Here is a 19930-nt window from a genome sequence, read left to right on the forward strand (position 1 = left end):
AATAGATAAACTTCAACTTATATGCTTTTACTAACTATTTGTTAAATCATACACAACAATACGTTTTATAACATCAAGTTACTAATGAGTTTTCATAACATTAATGCACAACCAACTCGTAATCAACAACTCATATATCTTGATTTGAAGACTATTTAATATTATCATCTCACAATCACTCATGATAAATTCCATGAAGTGATTCATGTGAGCTTGGGTTTAATACAATACTTAAATCTTATTTCAAGAGCACTCATGAACGTTGTAACATACTTTTGCTATGTCTAACACCTTAGACAATCTACAAGCCAATTCATGACAGTCTAACCTCATAACTTACTTCCAAAGTATGATTGACTGTGTCCAAATAATCATAAAAATTTCCCTAGACTCTACTAGGACTTCTTCATTGCGCATCTTCAATCATCAATTCTACTTCAACTCGGCTGGTGATGGAAATTCCAGACAATTGGATAACTTCAAGAATTACACCAATCATTCCATCATCCTGCCAATCGAAGGTGTACTCTAAACGTACCGCACTCCCTTAAATGTACTGTTATTTTATCAGGCATATTCTAAAGGCTAGATACCACTCTTACGATATCTTCTGATAGGTGTTATTCACTATCATAAGCCTTTTCATCTCCTCCATTTACTCAATTCCCTACGAGATTTCACCATGACCTCTTGTACATCCAAGCAGACATTCGGTGTATTGGGCGAGAATTTAAGATAGGAAAGCTTCTGTTACGATAAACGTATAAATCTCCTTGTCACTCCGAAACATTTACATGATAGTTCTAATATCGTAGTTATACGCTTAGAATCCTACACACATAAGGTTTCCATATCCGGTCGGCAACAAACCATAGATCCGAACAAATAATAGCATCAATATAGCTATCACACAAGACATTTAGCACATAAAAGCATTTTAGGCATCATTCCTAAAATAAACTAGTGCTTGTGTCAATTTAGGTGTACTACCAAACATATTTTAGACATACTCCTCACAATCATTACTTAGCATTCTAAGTTTAAGTCTAGAAATTTCCTACAAATTCCTAGTTCGCTTAAACTAATGCTCTGATACTAACTGTGACATCCCCAATTTCACGACCAGAAAAGACCGATTTGTTTATGCTTTGTTTTTAAAATCAGAGTAATCTTTTAAAGAAAACGGTTGCGGAATTTGTTCCCAAAACAAAATATGATAAGAATTTATCAAAGCATTTCTTTAAAGAAATGTATTTTCGTTATATAACAAAATCTCGGGATGTCATGTTCAGTACAGACCAAAAGCATAAACAGAACAAAAATAGACCTTATAGCAGTTATTCATAACTACTAGCCTATAATCCAAAATCTCTTGTTATGTCAGCCAACTTATTCTCTCGTACCATAATGTGTAATACAAAGAAAACTGAGAGGGTCAGGCTTGGGAGCCTGGTGAGCATATAGGGTTTTCAACCACAATAATATAATTATTATATTCAATTATCAAACAATCAATCCAATTACCTACCCCCATTATCTCCATTTATTTCTTAAAGATTTATCCTAAGAACCGATTACCCTTCTCCCATTCATTCCTAAGGATTGCCCTAAGGAACTGGCACAAAGTCTAGTGCTGCCAAGGTTCTTAGATTACCTCTGGTGAACACGCAGTTCACAATAATTAATTAACACCTAGTTCAAGAACACCTAATGAACACTTAGTTCCAATATTACTCAATGAACACCTAGTTCACAAACACTTAATGAACACTTAGTTCAAATATCCCTGATGAACACTAAGTTCAAATATCTAATGAACACTTAGTTCGAATATCCCTGGTGAACCCAATCACCTAAGGAACACAGAGTCTGAAAGCTCTTAGTTCAAACAATGTGATAATAAAGTATATCTCGATACTGCAAAACCACTAATATTATAAACACATATAAATCATATTTCTAAAACAATATATCCCATCCCGTCGATCCCCACATACTGACCCTATACAATGATCTTACGAGATCTTGCCTAAGGAGTCGATATGAACCACAAACTGACGAAGCTGCTTCGTAAATTCCCTGGCAGCAAACGAGGATCAATAAAGACATCAAATGAGGAGAATGGAATAAGTTTCACCACAAACCTTGTTCTTAAAAGAAAGAACCAGAAGAAATCTTAAGTTAGGGGTAATTATCTAGATAACAATGCCTAAGCGTGGTCCGACTATCATGAGGTATTATACCCCCAGACTCTACCTATCCCAACATCGAACTTTTCCTAGCAGTGGCCTGAATATCATGAGGTATTTCACCCCCAGACGCACCCTATCTAGCAATATAACACCAGACATACCTAGCAGTGGTCTATTACCGACACACTTTATTAGACAGTCTATGAAGTTCCCTTAATTACTTCGTGAAAGAAAACGCTGACATATGAAGCTCGGTTGATCACTTCATAAAAGAAACGCTGACTCCAAAGCTCTCTCAAAAAAAAGTATGGGGAAATACTACTAGAGTACTCCCGTACGCTCCCGTAACCGACACACCAAATTGTCAAAAAGACTTTGTACATGATAGTACTTTTGGCACATTATAGTACTCTGGTAGTCAGGTATGTGAAAGACTCGTACCCGAGAACATAATAGTACCATAGCACAAGTAGCACCCAAGACACAGAGCTTTGAAAAGGACTTCGTACATAAAATGTACTTCTGTACATAGAACGTACTCAACCGATCATCAATCTCACAACACACATACTCTTAATACGAGGCTACCCAATGTCCAAACTTAATGGAACTAAACATCCCTATTTAAGTCTTAACCCATCACTAGGCAAGCCTACAATGCCTATAATCAATTTCGATACTATCTCCATTTGGAAACGCTAACTATGAGTATACTTAACACAAAGTTTTTAAGTAACAATATCATATATACACATCTTAGCACATATTGGACCATAACTGGTTCGTACGTATATCATCAATTATATATATATAACATACGTTTTGAGCAAGAGCAAATAATTCACACACATACATATATTTCATACTTTAATCAATACTCATATTAAAATCACATTCCTAAAAGGGACTATACACATGATACCTTATCGAATGAACACATAGTTCAAAAATACATAATCCGTACTCTCGGATCTTAAATTTGCCTCATTACCTAATCCATAATATCGGATCTAAAACTAGCCTCTTGATCTGACCCATACTCCCGGATATATAACAAGTTTATCTCTTTACCCTTTTATCTCATGATCCAACTCATCTTTTATCACATACCAACAATCTTATCTACTCATGTTCTACCCAACATATTTGTAGATACCAAATACATATACGGTTTAACTCATTAAAACCTATATAATTCATCCATTCCACAATCATCTCAAATAAACAACAATATATACACACATAGTACGTATGTCATAACAAATACTTAATATTTATGTGTTAGAAGAAAGTGACTATACACTCACTTGATAAGACGATGATCGGACAGCGCCTTGTCGCTTAAAATAATCTTTTGCAATGAAACCGGGATGTTTTCCTCCAAAACCAGGTTTCACGCGGGCAAAGCTTCGGCTCGGGAATCTTTCTTCTTGGGTTTTTTAGGGCTTCGGTACTTGCTTCGGGGCTCTGGATTAATACCTGGGCTTCAGGATATTTCTTGCACGCAAAACGACGCAAAAATGAGAGAGAAAGGAAGAAATGAGCAAAGAAACTCGGCTGCCATCGACTTCTATTTATAGGGGCTGAAACCCCGATTTACGCTGGGCGTAACTCAAAATTAGGCTGGGCGTAATGCTCATCGACATGTACGCTGGGCGTATCGGGTGGATAATGTCGGATGAGTCACGGGTTCAGTATTATCCGATTTTATAATTAAATAAATATTTTAATTATTTAATAAATTTCAAAAATTCATATCTTCCTCATACGAACTCTGTTTTTGACGTTCTTTATATCCACACATAGGCGAGACTATGCTCTACAACTTTCGTTTAGACACAGTCGGCTGATTTCGAATTTATTTTTATTATTTATTTTTAGTAGGCCAAGACAGGAAAACTCCGTTATAAATTCATAACTTCTTCATCTGACGTCCGTTTTTGTCTGTGTTTTTATCATTGCACTACTAATAACGAGATCTTCGATTCTCGTTTAGATTGCTTTAACCAATAATCACTCGATCTCAAATTCAAGTTTCAGGATGCATACTGCTAAGCTGAAACTTAGAAAAATCGTAACTTCCTCATACGAAGTCAGATTTAGGCGTTCTTTTTATGCACGCTCTCGGTTTAACGAACTCTAAAACTTTCATTTAGATCATTAAGGCTAAAAAACACTTTATCGTAAATTCATTATTTACGTTGCGCTGTGTCGTGCTGGTTCTATCGCGAAACTTCGACAGATCATAACTTCTTCATTATAACTCGGATTTCAACGTTCTTTATATGTAGGGAATCCTTGTAACATATACTACAACTTAACTAAGATTATTCATTCTAAATAATATTATATCAAAAAGTCATTTTTGACGCTTAACGTTTCTAAATTGACTAGCCCGGATCTACATGTGTTACACTTATCTAAGTAGGTTCTTTGACTAAGTCTTATTAGTCTTTTGCTTATGTTTCTCAATATCCTTATCCCTAGAATGTAAGAATCTTCCCCAAGGTCCTTCATAGAGAAACACTTCCCAAGCCAGGATTTCACCTCCTATAAGGTTGGAATGTTGTTTCCTATGAGCAGTATGTCGTCTACATACAATACCAGAAAGCTAGCTACACTCCCATTAGCTTTGACCATCTACAAACCAATTCATGACAGTCTAACCTCATAACTTACTTCCAAAGTATGATTGACTGTGGATAGTTTGAATAATCTTATTATTCGGGAAGTCAAAACATGCAAAAGTGAAACAATAGTAAACAATTAACACAAGATAGTAACTTTACTTATAAATAAAACTCCTTTTATTCAATCACCAAATGTCAATTACATTTTAGCTATTACAAGTTTCTAAATATTTATCTAATCACTAAAACTAATATCGTCCTTTAGCCCAATGCTCCTTGCATGCTGCAAATGCTTAACCTTACTCAGTGCCTTCATAAAGGGATCTGTTGTGTAACATCCCAAAAATTATGGACCAAAAATTTCATTTTTTTAATTAAGTGATTTGCAAATACGTTAGTAACAAAATATCATTCAACCATATAATTTAATAATTTAATTAAACATGTCCCGCGTTTGTAAACCAGAACGTAAATCATAATAATATCATAGTACAAATCCCAAAATGTCTCATAGTGCGGAAAAACAAGAGTGTGTGTGTGATATGTCGCTACTGCACTAGCTCCTTCCCCTTGGCTGAAGAGGTACCTGAAACAACAACTAAAAACCGTAAGCACGAAGCTTAGTAAGTTCCCCCAACGTACCGCATACCAAATAACCATATAGCATACAAATATTGTCAGGCATATCTGGGTGCCCGACCTACCCCTTCGGTCCTCTCGACCGGATAATGACTAGCATATTTGGGTGTTGGTCTCCCCTTCGGTCCTTTCGACCAGATACTGACTAGCATATATGGGTGTTGGTCTCCCCTTCAGTCCTTTCGACCAGATACTGACTAGCATATTTGGGTGTTGGTCTCCCCTTCGGTCCTTTCGACCGGATACTGACTAGCATATGTAGGTGCTGGTCACCCCTTCGGTCCTTTCGACTAGTAACCTGGGGACTCTCTCCCCTACTATCGCTAGCACATAACATCATATCGTACAAACACATAAACATAACACAGGTAGTGGCAACCCTAGATGAATATCACAGAGACAATTATCTAATCATACAATTCCTACTAGTGGGCTAACATTGTGGCCTTAGACCCACCGCTACTGGAAGGTAACTCACCTCAAAGTAGTTGCTGAAAGTCTGCTTGCTGAGCGCCTGACTGCTGAACCGGAACTCCCCGGCTATAATTTCCATAAACACTAAGTCAGAAACTGATAACTAATCTTAGGGTAAAATGACTATTTTACTCCCCAGTCAAAGTCAACATCCTGGTCAAAGTTAACTTCCTGGTTGACCGGACTCGTCGACTCGCCGAGTCCCTTCCATCTGTTCTATTCTACACCTGTTTCTACTCGTCGAGCTTAGCAAAGACTCGACGCATTCTTCCTCGACGCATACATACTAAGTCCAAATTCATCTGACTCGCCGAGTTGAAGAACAACTCGTCAAGTATAAGGCAATCTTCATCGGACTCGCCGAGTTGCTCATCCAACTCGCCGAGTCCACGGCTATCTTCATAGGACTCGTCGAGTCCATCGTTCTACTCGCCGAGTACATTCAGTCCTTTTTCCATACATACCTGATTTAAGCCATCCAGCGGCTCCAAACCATAGATCCAGGCTTCTAGGGCATGCTTATCACGTAAAGTTGCAAACTTTACGTGCATGCATAGCTTTAGAGGCTTCAAATGCCCAAACTAAGCTCTTAATGGGTTCTAAGCTCAAGAGGGACCTTAATCACCAATATGACCGAAACTTAACACTTCAAGAAGGTAATGAGAGTCCAGATCTGAAGTATAACCCAACCAAAAGGTTTCTCTTCAAGGATTTGGGGTTTTAGGGCTTAAAAGCAACAATTTAGGGACAAACAAGATCTAATAGATAAATAACCAAGATGGAAACTTTATTACCCGAATGGATGACCACAAATGGATGTGTTCTGGATCTAAGTCCCCTTCCTTGACCTCTTCAACTTCTCCCTTCTTCCACTTGCTCCAAAGTGCACCAAAAGTCCCTTAACAAGGCAACAATCACTCAAACTCACTAATGGAGGCTAGGGTTTTTGATAAGGATTTCTCTGAGGGTGATGGGGGCTGAGATGGGGTTGTAAGGGTGTTTAAATAGGGTGCAAACCCTAAGGATTAGGGTCTCCTCCTGATTGGCCTACTCGCCGAGTCCAGGCGTGGACTCATCGAGTAGATCACTTAAAGCCCGCATCCACTCGACACCTACTCGGCGAGTTAGGGATACAACTCGCCGAGTAGCTATTCCCAAAAGAACATTTAATTAAAATAAATACGTACCAGAAACGAGGCGTTACATGTTGGGTTATCCTCTAACGATACCCTCTTTACAATGAGGAGTCATTCTTTTACTGGATGTCTTATGAAGTGGTATTTTCTGTTGATATGTCTGGATCTTCCATGATCTCTTGATTCCTTGGTTAAGGCGATGGCTTCATCATTATCGCATAAAATCTCCACAGACTCCTTTATGGATGGTACAACTAAAGGTCTCCGATGAAGTTTTTCAACCATATCGCCTTCTTCGATGCTTCACTCGCTGCTATGTACTCTGATTCGCACGTTGAATCAGCTACAGTCTCCTGCTTGGAACTTTTCCATGTAATTGATCCTCCATTTGGGGTAAAAACCCAGCCCGACTGAGAGCGTAAATTATATATGCCGGTTTGAAAGTTGTCGTTACAATACCCTGTCACTCTCAAGCCATCACTCCCACCGAGGGTAAGGACCCAGTCCTTAGTCCTCCGTAGGTAGTTAAGAATGTTCTTTACTACAGTCTAGTGAGCTCTACCAGGGTTCCCTTGATATCGACTAACCATGCTCAAGGCATAAGCCACATCAGGGAGAGTACACATCATAGCGTACATGATTGAACTAAAAGCGGAGGCATATGGTACTTGACTCATATCCTCTATCTTCTCATTACTTCTCGGTCTCTAAGCCTTTCTCAGTTTAGTATTTCTCTGGATAGGTAAGTCGCCTTTCTTAGAATTCTCCATGTTGAAACATTTCAACACCTTATCCAAGTAGGTACTTTGACTAAGTCCTATTAGTCTTTTACTTATGTTTCTCAATATCCTTATCCCTAGAATGTAAGCAGGTTCTCCAAGGTCCTTCATAGCGAAACACTTCCCAAGCCAGGATTTCACCTCTTGTAAGGTTGGGATGTTGTTTCTTATGAACAGTATGTCATCTACATACAATACCATAAAGATAACTATACTCCCACTAGCTTTGACATATACACATGAGTTATCCTCGCTTCTCAAAAATCCAAACTCTTTGACTTTCTCATCAAAATAAAGATTCCATCTGCGAGATGCTTGTTTCAATCCATAGATGGATTTCTCAAGCTTATACACTCTATTAGGGTACTTTGCATTGACAAAACCCTCTGGTTGACACATGTAAACATTTTCAACCAACTTTCCATTAAGGAAAGTGGTTTTGGCATCCATTTACCATAATTCATAATCATGAAATGCAATTATGGCTAACATAACCCTTATAGATTTAATCTTCACTACTGGTGAGAAGGTCTCATCATAGTTAACTCCATGAGTTTGAGTAAAGCCCTTCATAACTAGTCGCGCCTTATATGTGTGTACTTTCCCATCCATGTCAGTCTTCTTCTTGAAGATCCATTCACACCCGACTTTCTTGCAACCTGGCACATTGTAAACCAAGTTCCAAACTTGATTGGCATACATGTACTGAATCCTGTTGTCTATAGCCTCTTTCCATTTCGCAGAATCGAGGCCTGCCATGGCTTCCATGTAGTTAGATGGATCATCCAAATTTACCAGTGTGCTATCACTGATAAATGTATCACCTTCAGCAGTAATATGGAAACCATAAAACTCAGGTGCCATCCTAACTCGAGAGGAATGTCGAAGAGGTAATGACTCGTCAATAGGTTTATCAGGAGTTTCCTCCTCAGGTTGAGCGCTAGTGTTTGAGGTTCCTTCATTATTTAACTCTTGAAGCTCTTCAAGGTCAATTTGCCTCCTACTGTCCTCTTGGCATATGAGTTCTCTCTCTCTCTCTCTCTCTCTCTCTCTCTCGAAAAACCCCTCTCCTCACAACGAAGACAACATTGTCACTCGGTCTACAAAAGAGATACCCAAAGGACTTCTGCGGGTAACCAATGAAAATGCATCACTCACTACGAGGTTCAAGTTTGTCTTGATATTCTCGTCTTACGAAAGCCTCGAAACCCCAAACCTTGATATGTGATAACAAGGGAACCTTACCTGTCCACATCCCGTGAGGTGTTTTGGAAACCTTCTTAGTAGGGACTAGATTAAGGATATGGGCAACAATCTCTAAGGCATACCACCATAATGAGATAGGTAACGAAGCTCGACTCATCATGGAATGAACCATGTCCAACAAGGTTCGATTGCACCTCTCAGCCACACTATTCAACTGCGGTGTCATAGGTGGCATCAATTGTGAAACAATTCCACTTTCCTTAAGATAGTCATGAACTCGATACTAAGATACTCACCACCTTGATCGGATCAGAGCATCTTTATCTTTCTACCCAATTGATTCTCTACTTATTGCTTAAACTCTTTGAAATTTTCAAAGGTTTCTAACAGATGCTTGATTAAGTAGATATAGCCATATCTGTTGTAATCATCAGTAAAGGTCATATAGAAGCAGTTAACATCCTTTTTGGCAGATCTGAAGGGTCCACACACATCGGTGTGTATAACATCCAACAGACCTTCAACCCTTTCACAAGTACCAATGAAGGGTGACTTGGTCATTTTTCCAAGCAAACAAGATTCGCAAGTGATATGTGTATTTTTATATATATTTTTATGCACTTTATCTTAATATTTTGGCCTTATTTATTCTATTTTAGAACTAAAAAGTACTCCTAATACTTTGAATTATGTTTTGTTGCTATTCGTTGTCAATAAAGAACAAAAGAAAAGACTGAAGCGGAAACCAGACTTAGGAGCTAAAAGGAATGAAATATGCTGAAGAAGTGGATTACGCCCCGCATAAAGTTGCATTACGCCCAGCGTAGTGCTTAAAAGCGTCGTACGCCCAGCGTAATTAAAGAGTACGCGCCGCGTACTGGGTACCTTCAGATAACTCCAAATCGCGTAGTAATCCTGTGTACGCCCCGCGTAATCTTATGTACGCCCAGTGTACTTAGGTCGGCTACAAAGACTATAAATGTCGATTTTCAGCTAACCAGGAAGGAGGATTCGACTTCTAACCTAATTTAGTCAACAATTAACTTCTGTTAAGTCGTTTTGAGGGTCTAGAAGGCGGCCGGAAGGTCGTTAAGCTAACGGGAGCGGAGATCGGAAGGGTTGGAGAGAGGATACGTGTCGGTAATCATATGGGTTGTTAACGTGACCATGTTTAGCATTCCATTGTGTTACTATTCTGTATTTAGTTTCTAACTTGGGTGTAAAAACCTTTTACTTTGTGTTTATGATTGAATGAAGCTTTGATTATTAGACTAATTGCTATATTAAATAGTTTGTTTGTGTTTAATTTATCTTGCTAAGCTTGTTAAAAGATCCTTACGTATTAATGATAATTATTTGCTGTTAATTGTTAAGTGAATTAAGTTGTATGAACATATGCTTGATTGCTTTTCTCTTATGATTTCGATGACCATCGAGATTATAAGTCTAGGAATAACGAATGTGAAACTAGGATTAACATGGGAATAAGTAAGTTAATGTGTGAGCCTTGTTTGATGGCCATCAACAAGAGGTTAATTGAATGCTTAATTGGTTAACTATATTTACAAGTCTTGCTTGATACGAACTGAACACTAGGAAGCATGTTAGTTTAATCAATTGATCACTGTTTGAATTAGCTTGTTTGCTAAAGGATTAGTTATAGTGAACGCGAATCTAATCATTTTAGGAATCGGTGAGCATGAATAAATGAATTTGTGTATGCAATTGTCTATGTTTTTAAAGTGTTATTTGTCTAATCCAAAGTACCTGAAGAGATTTGCTTCCCTGTTAGTTTATCGAGAATGGTTAATTAATTGTTAGTTTGAGAATTATTTCTTTTATTCTTTTTGTGTGACCTGTAACCTATAATCAAATATATTAAATTAATCCACTGTTCCCTGTGATCGACACCCGACTTACCTAAGCTATACTGTAATCTAACTAGGTACACTGCCTATAAGTGCATAGTTAGTCTAAGTTTGTTAGGTTATAAATATTAAAATTAATGGGTACTTTTGTGCACATCAGCAAGTGTCATCCGACTTCAAGTCAAATGACTCCAAGACTCCATCTTTTTGGAGTTGATCTATGCGCTTCTTATTGACATGTCCAAGACGACAATGCCACATGCATGCCTTGTCCAAACCATTGGATGAATCAAAATTCAACACATTATTTCCTTTCCTAAGTTATCTACAACCATCACAGTTTCATATATACCATTACAAGGTAATGCTTTAAAATAAATACACCATTAAAGAAAGTATTAATAGGAAAATTTCATTATCAAATGAAAATCTAAAGCCTTGTTTATACAAACCATGAAAAGAAATAATATTTCTCGCCATATCTGATGTGTAAAAACAATTATTCAAATCTAAATTTAACCCACTACTAAGTAATAAAGAATAAACTCCAATCTTGGTGACAGGCAACACTTTCCTATTCCCCATGATTAAGTTTATCTTCCTGTGCTCCACATCCCTACTTCCTTTTAGTCCCTACAAATCAGAATAAATGTGAAATCCACAACCTTTATCAAGGACCCAATAATTAGCATGTGATGAGTTATTAGATAGAATAATGTAAATACCTACAAAGGTGGGCTTTATCTTCCCATCCTTAATGTCCTGCAAGTATTTGGGGAAGCTTGAACAATCAACCCTTTTTATGGCCGGTTTGGTTGTGGTGGAAACAAATCAAGCCCTTCTTGGGACAGTCCCTACTCATGTGGCCTAGCTGACCATAGGTGTAACATATTGTGCCCGTCACCCGACAAACTCTGCTGTGTGACCTTCCACACTTGCACACCGGCCACAACCCTGTTGGCCCCTACCAGAAGAATCTGAGGTCTTAGGCTTTTTAGTCTGAACTATAGTTGCTTAGGCCCACTCTGGCTTCCACTTAGTGCGGAACTTCAACTCCATCTCCCGCTCTCGGGCCTTCTCTGCCATCTCATTTAGGGTTTTGCACCATGAGAAGCTCACGAACTCACGGATATCATCCCTCAGCATAGAATGATACATCATTCTCCTCATATCCTCATCTGAAGCATTCTGCAAAATCAATAGTGCTCGTTCCCGAAACATGGCGGTGATCTCTACCACAGTCTCAGTGGTCTGCTGTAACTTGTAAAACTCCCTCACTACACGTTGCCCCTCAATGGATGGTGCAAACTCCGAGTCAAATATCCTGACAAACTCCGCCCATGACATCTCAGCTACTCCAGTCGATCCTACCTGGTGGGTCACCTCCTCCCACCAATCCCTGGCTCGAGCCATCAACATGCATGAACCAAGCCCCACTTTTCTGCCTCGAGGCAAGAGCTTGTGTGTTGGGCGTTCTCCAAGCCTGCCACCTAGCATCGACTGACTATGGGGTCCCTATCCCCAAAGAACTCGTGCACCCTACACGCCTTGAAATCCCGGAACAAGGGAGTTCAGACCCCGATCTGGCCCGCAACAATATTAGATCAGAAAGACCTAAGCCGCTCCTCCATGATCTCCATAATCCCCTCCTTGACGGTCCCAAAAATCACTAGGGTAGTACCTCGACTACGATAAGCATCTGCAGCCTCTCGTCAATGGGCTCCGTAGCATAGCCCGACCCAGATATGGATCTTGATCCTGATCCCCCTGCTCCATGTCGTGTCACCGCCATTCTGATCTGAAATTCCATAAGACATAATGATCAATATATTAAAAAGGGGATCCTTCCACATCGGTCTCCTTAGAGCTTCCAGGTCTAACATTAGTTCGGGTACAAATCATATGCTTTCAGTAGTACGAGCTCAATACTATCTTCCACACCTACCTGTACCTTCCCTAAGGCTCTACTTGATAACTCTAATTTGTCCCAAAACAAAACATATCTCATATACTACCACATAACTCAAATCCTTGGCTATCCTAAGATTTGCTCAATCCCATCAAACTACAAATCAAATCAATTATAACAGGTTGCCTTATAAATGGAAATTATACACAGAACAGGATTAAAAAGACTGTTGAATAACAGACACTACGCTAGGACTACAACCAAAACAAGGAACATGAAATTAGGCCAAATCAATTATTTTAAGGCTATCAGATCCTAACCGTATACAATTTTGAAAGCATACACATAGCAAAATCCATATGATTATCACATTGTAATTATCATTATAACATGGCTACATATTGGGGAAAACACTTACTTGAGCTTGGTCGATTACGCGCATTGCACTCTCCCTTTTTCTTTCAAGAAATCAGTTTTAAGAAGTTTTTAACTTTGATTTTGAAAAAATAATTTTTATCAATTCCTCAGTTTGAATTCTGACACACCCAAGAGTATGCCCGAATCCCTCAAACCAAGGCTCTAATATCAACTTGTAACAACCCAAATTTTCAATAAAAAATTTCATTTTTAAATAACGAATTCATTTCCATAAATTATAAAATTCCAATCATAATTGTTTTCAAAATCCATAACATCAAATAAATTATTCATAAAATCAGAGTGTCCCTAAACAAAATGCTAGAGAGTGCATGCCGCACCATCACACCGATCTCTTGCCCTTAGATCCTGAAGTAACTGAAACAATCAACAAACTATAAGCTAACGCTTAGTAAGTTCCCCATAACATATCCTACACAATCTATATAATTACAGAAACCACAACAGCCATATAAGCTACATAATCCATGCATACAAACATATAAGGATACCCTGGAAACCCTCCAAGGCCTTACTCCAGGTGCCATAGGAACCCCCACATGGTCTTAGCCCAATGCCTCGGGAACCCCCCGAGGTCTTAACTAAGGATGCCATGAAAACTCTCTAATGTCTTACACCCTAGTGCCTCAAGAACCCCCGAGATCTTTACCTAGGATGCCATGGAAACCCTCCACAGTCTTACACCTAAGTGCCTCGGGAACCCCCCGAGGTTTTCCATGCAAGTATCACAAATAAAGCTAGCATACCACATACCACATAATCAATTAGCATATCACATAGCAAATAATGAGCTGGCCTCGGTGCCTTCGACCTATTGGTATGGTGAGGAGACTCACCTCTCAAGTAATGTCGAATTAGTAAGATTAAATCCCAACTTCGTGCTCCCAACTCAACTGCCTACAACCACCATGCGACTAGCTTCATCAAAATCCCGAAATACCAAAAATACCCTTAAGGTCAAACTTGGCCAACCATGGTCAAAGTCAACAGTCAACAACAAGGTCAACAATTAATGTTGACCCAACTCGTCGAGTGCACTTGCTGACTCATCGAGTTCCTTCATTTTTTGGAAAACTAGGAAAACCCTAGCCAAATTGCCGAGTTGACAGGACAACTCGTCGAGTTCGCATAATGTCTAGAGTTTTCCTAGTCTTAAATTATTGAGTTAACTCGCTGAGTTGGCAGGGAAACTCATCGATTTTTCCTAGTCATAACACATTTAGTCACTTTTCCAGTGTGACAACTCAAAATTTCTATATTGTAAGTCAATCCAATCAATCAAAAGTCAGACTTGTTTCTGCTATCTGTTTTCAGTGTTTAGGGTCAGTTTGAGAGTCTCTAAGCCTATTACACTCAAGGGTTGAATGTTATGGAGTGTTAACTTGGAATCATTAGTTTGCATTTGAGCCTGAATCACCTTCAAAAGTATTTCACGGCTACAAACTAGGTTCATAACCGTGGACCACACTTCATATATATGGGTTTCACTCATTTTCTTATCACTTTCTCCTCCTCCAGCCGTGAACTACCTATTCTCTCTCAAGCATCATCAAGTGAAGGCTTCTTTTCTCCTAAAAAACGTAAGCATTCATCCCCTATACTTGTTCATAATTGAAACCACTTACTTCCATCCATTGATTCATCACTTTCTCATCATCATCTTCAATATCTTCAAGAGTTCACGGCTGTGAACCCTTCATAGGACCAAGCTTGGGCTGTGAACACATCATGTGTTCTTAGGACGTGAACCCTCTTAAGGCCGTGAACTCTTGGAGTTTGGACATAAAGACCTTTCAACCAATCATTTGTGATTATAACACTTCATTGAAAGTGTTTCTTAGTTCCTAAGGTGGTTTCCGTTACATGTTAGTTGTTATATACACTAACTATGTACATATATATGTTATTATATGCTATATAGGATCCATTGGTGCTTCAGGACATCATTTGTGAACTCAAGCCTCCTATATTTATCTTTCATAGTGATCACTAACTATCAGGTGAGTTCATACCCCTACAATCAACATTTTACATGTTTTAAATGCTTTTAAGGGGGAGAATACAAGTTAGAACACAATAGTATTGTGTTTATTTATACATATGATAACTTTCAAACAAACTGTTTTCAAACATTGTTAAACTTCATTTCAAAACTCTTTGCAAACTACTTATAACCTCTTTTATTTTCAAAACCATATTCATATAGATATTTGTGTATAAATATGCCTTAATGGACTTAGGACTAATGTTGATGACGTTAACTCCTGTTCCTTGTTTGGTTATAGGCTTAGGGTAGGATTGACTAGTCTGAATGTTGATTAACTTATAATTATACATACAAAATACTTATATGGATATTAAATCTCATTCTCAAGGTTATAATTAACTTAATTTTTTATGCTTAACAATTGATTCTTTCAAACAAGTCAGTTATACAACAAACATACTAGTAAACTATAATAGGTATATTTTAGAGAACATACATATACATATAGATATACAAGAACAAGAAGTAATGTTATACATATACATTTACAAATGGAACATTTACACTTACAAAAAGGAACATATACATACGTATACAAGGAATAGAAGGAACATACACACTATACATGTACATGATAACTAAAATGTGAAATACTACTTCATGGCACAGAATACACTTGATGTGTCACGTTTTGTAACCAGGGTCTCCTGGAGGGAGAGCGTGAGTTTTTGTATAGATCTACACGGGATTGACCATCCCACACCTTGCTGCTAGCTACAGTGGGACCTGCAAGTCCACGGGTGAACAAATTGATGGGTTTTGAGCAAAACATCAATCCTATGGTGTACATGTAAACCCTAAAGCTTTGGATCTAGTTTGTCTAATGAACATGCAATAATCATCCAAAGTTCATAAACCCTAGATCTAGCATATAATAATCAATATTATCATAATAAAAAGGTTTAGATCTTACCTTGATTGTTATGTAGCAATAACAATCTCAATTCCTCTTGATCTTGACTCTTGAAAGCTTAGTGTCATAAGTGTTACACCTCTAATGGCTCACAAACACCAAGAGCAAGAGAATGATGCAGAGGAGAGAGGATGAGATGCACAAAAACGTCCAAGAACCCTTAGGGATTGCTTCCACGCGTTTTGGGGCCTTAGGGGTTTCTTATATAGTGAGGCTATTAGGGTTATCAAACAAGGAAACCCTAATTTGACTGCTTAAGCTCCAAACAGCCCATAGACTCCCTCTTTAGAAGCCTTGGACGAATTCTTATGGGCTTCCCCATAGATTTCGTCCACTCCAACTTCTATGGAGTCCATTAGCCCATTTTGCAACTATCTTATAATTAGAATATCAGTCCCATTTATTTAATTAATCAATTTTAGCCACAAAATTAATTTCTTAATTAATTATAGTCTAATATTAATTAAACTATATGATTTCTCTTTTAATATATTATTCATATAACATATTAATAAACCATCATAACCTTTTTCTTTATAAATCATCCTATCAAGTTGCTTTAGTGAAGACAACCCAAAAGGACCATGCACAACCGGGTCAAGTACTTACCAAATATAGTTATGGGCTTAGACACTAATCCAACACAAATGTCATACCTTTTTGACGTTTGAAGAGCATCGTGTGTTTATACTAGGTCAGTCAAGCATGGTTATAACTTCAATCACATTTTAAATCCTAAATTAACCAACACGGTTATAAGGCAATAAAACTATTAGTAGAATATTTTAACTAATACAGACACTTCATTTTCATTTCTTTAAGAGAACAAATGTACAAACAGTCGGGTCTTGGTAGAAGACTACATTTCATTATAAGCGGAAAATATAGGATTTTCTGGGAAGTAAAATAACATTTTCATGATACAAATATAATCATTTCTGTAAAACAAATGCAACACAATGACTTTAAATACTTATGATCTCACTAACATTTTTATGTTGACACTTTTTTTTTCAAAATAACTTGTATTCTCAGGGAACCAGTAAGACAGATATACTCATTCAGCTTTTGAGAAGATGGAGCGGAATTTAAGACTTGTCTTATTCTGTTGTTACATTCATTTTTGGTGTCATTTGAACTTTATAAAGAACACACTTGTATTAACTATATTATTTAATGAAATGGATGTTGTTGCTTGATTTACTATTATGCATTGTTATGATACCGTACATGACGTCCTCCACCCTCGAATGTTTCCGCCAATTCTGTTTGGGGGTGTGACATCCAGCAAGTCCGAAACCCCAAACTATAGATATGATCCCCTATGGTGAAGATACCACGTAAAGTTGTCAACTTTACGTCTATGCATGGCATTAAGGGGGCTAAAACACTCAATCGTAGCTTCTTAAGGGGTTTAGGGCATGAAGGAAGGCCATGACTTGATAAAGATGGCAATTTTAACTCAAAAGAGGCCATGAGATGTCCAGATCAGAAGTCATAACTTCATGACATGCTCAAATCCAAGAATGGTCCCAAAATGAGTTAATAATTACCATAAACTCCCACATGAAGAGATCTAGCAAATAAGTGACCAAGGTATCAACTATATACCTTAATATGGTTGCCACAACAGCGAAGACACCAGATCTACAACCTCTCTTTTCAGCTATGCACCTCTTACTTCAAACCTTCTTCAAACAAACACCAAAAATGCACTCTTTAAGCTCTCACACACTCAAAATGGTAGGAAAAGCACGGACTAGGGTTTCTCTGGACAAAGGGGCGATGAGGGGGGCTAAGAATGAGGCTTAAGGGCTTTAAATAGGGCACAAACCCTGAAAATTAGGGTTTTCCTTTCCAGCATCTACTTGTCGAGTTGGGGCTCCCCAAATCGTCGAGTTAAGTCCTTAAACCTGCATCCAAATGAATCTCTACACATCGATTTTCAGCCCAAAACCTTAAAATATTGAGAAATAAATAATACATGGACTAAGCGTTGCAACGTGGCAAGTAAAGGCCACGACATGGCCACTACTGACGTCTTAAACCATAATTCTCCGGGTATTTAATGGAAAAGGGAGGATATGGTTGCTCATCCTCAACCTTCATCACTCTCGAACCCCACAAACCTAACCTTAATCCTCCTTGGTACTCTTATGCTCATTTTAGCAAACTTGTGTGGTTTTGAAGGAAGAAGAAGAAGAGCTAGCATCTTGATTCAACAAACAATCCTTTGCTCAATTTGTGGGCATCTTATGGACTCTTTGTAAGTCCTCAAACTTCAACCTTTTTGTGTTATTCTTCATAGATCTAGGTTTTGGAGTATGTTATGGTCATTTTGGAGTAGTTCGAGTGGTTATAAGAGATAAAGTTTGCAACTTTATAGTTTCTTTATGTCCCTTGAATGTTATATATTATAAATCCGAAATCTTGTGGTAAGATGTGAACCATGCATGGATTTTGGGTCATATTGTTCCCTTTTTGACCTAGTTTGAAGAAGGACATGCATGGGTCATGAATATCCATAAAGTTTGGATTTTTATAGACCATTAGGGTCCTAGAAGCATTTTGGAGAAGTTTGACTAAGGACCTTCGGGATTAAGTGCTTAATGGTTGACTCTTTGCCATTTTTAGCCTTATGGAACCTAGAATTAGAGATTTTGTCCTTTTGGATGGACTTAATGGAGAAAGTTGGAAACTTTATCCTTCTAGACCATATTTCGGAAGAGATCTGAGCCTTAGAGCTCTTGGGGCTGAAGGAAGCAACTTAACCCATTAAGTTCTTTTGAACCTAGTGCCCACGACGTGGCATCAGGTCACCACACTGTGGAAACTGGGGTTAGATCGATTGTTTTGTCCTAATTCGATGCCACAACGTGGCCAAGTATGGCCATAACATGGCGATTCGCTGAAGCTAATGTTTGACTTTTGACCTTGACCTTTGGCTGTTGACTTTTTACTTGTTGTCTTGGGTCAAATGTCTAGTTTTAGAAGGTAGACTAAGGGTATTCCTTGCTTGTTTACCTAGGTGATGTTTAGCACTGGTTTTGGACCTTATGAGCTTGTTGATTTAGAGATGCTTTTTGAGGTGAGTCTTTTCACTATACTCGTGGATCGAAGGCACCAATGCCCGCCCACTGGATTATGTTTGTAGGATGCTAGTTGTCTATGTGATACTTTCATGTTTTGTATATTGGGAGGGGCCCATTATACAAGTTAGGGCGAGGCCTGTTATACTCATTGGGTGGGGGTCGTTATGCGAGTTAGTGCGAAGCTTGTTATACTCATTGGATGGGGCTCGTTATGTTAGTTAGGATGAGGCTCATTATACTCATCGGGCGATGCCCGTTACTTGTATGATATGTGGTATTTTGGGGAAACCCACTAAGCTTTGTGCTTATGATTTAAGTTTATGTTGTAGGTACTTCCGCTTCGAAAAGGAAGGGCCCAACTTGATCGCAACGCATCCACCATTATCCAACACTTTTATGATTTTAGGATTGTACTTTGATAGCTATTTTCACATTAACATACTTTTGATGGTTTGATATGAATATTTGATGGTTTTGGTTGACTTAAAAATGAAAATTTGTATCTAGTATTTTTGGGATGTTACAACTGTTATGTGTTATGTTTGACGAAGTGTACCAGGTTTACTCTAAAGTTGGATCATTTTGAAAGTTTGATATGAGTTTTGGT

This window comes from Lactuca saligna, chromosome 7 (assembly GCF_052625555.1).
Source record: "Lactuca saligna cultivar CGN05327 chromosome 7, ASM5262555v1, whole genome shotgun sequence".
NCBI lineage: Eukaryota > Viridiplantae > Streptophyta > Magnoliopsida > Asterales > Asteraceae > Lactuca > Lactuca saligna.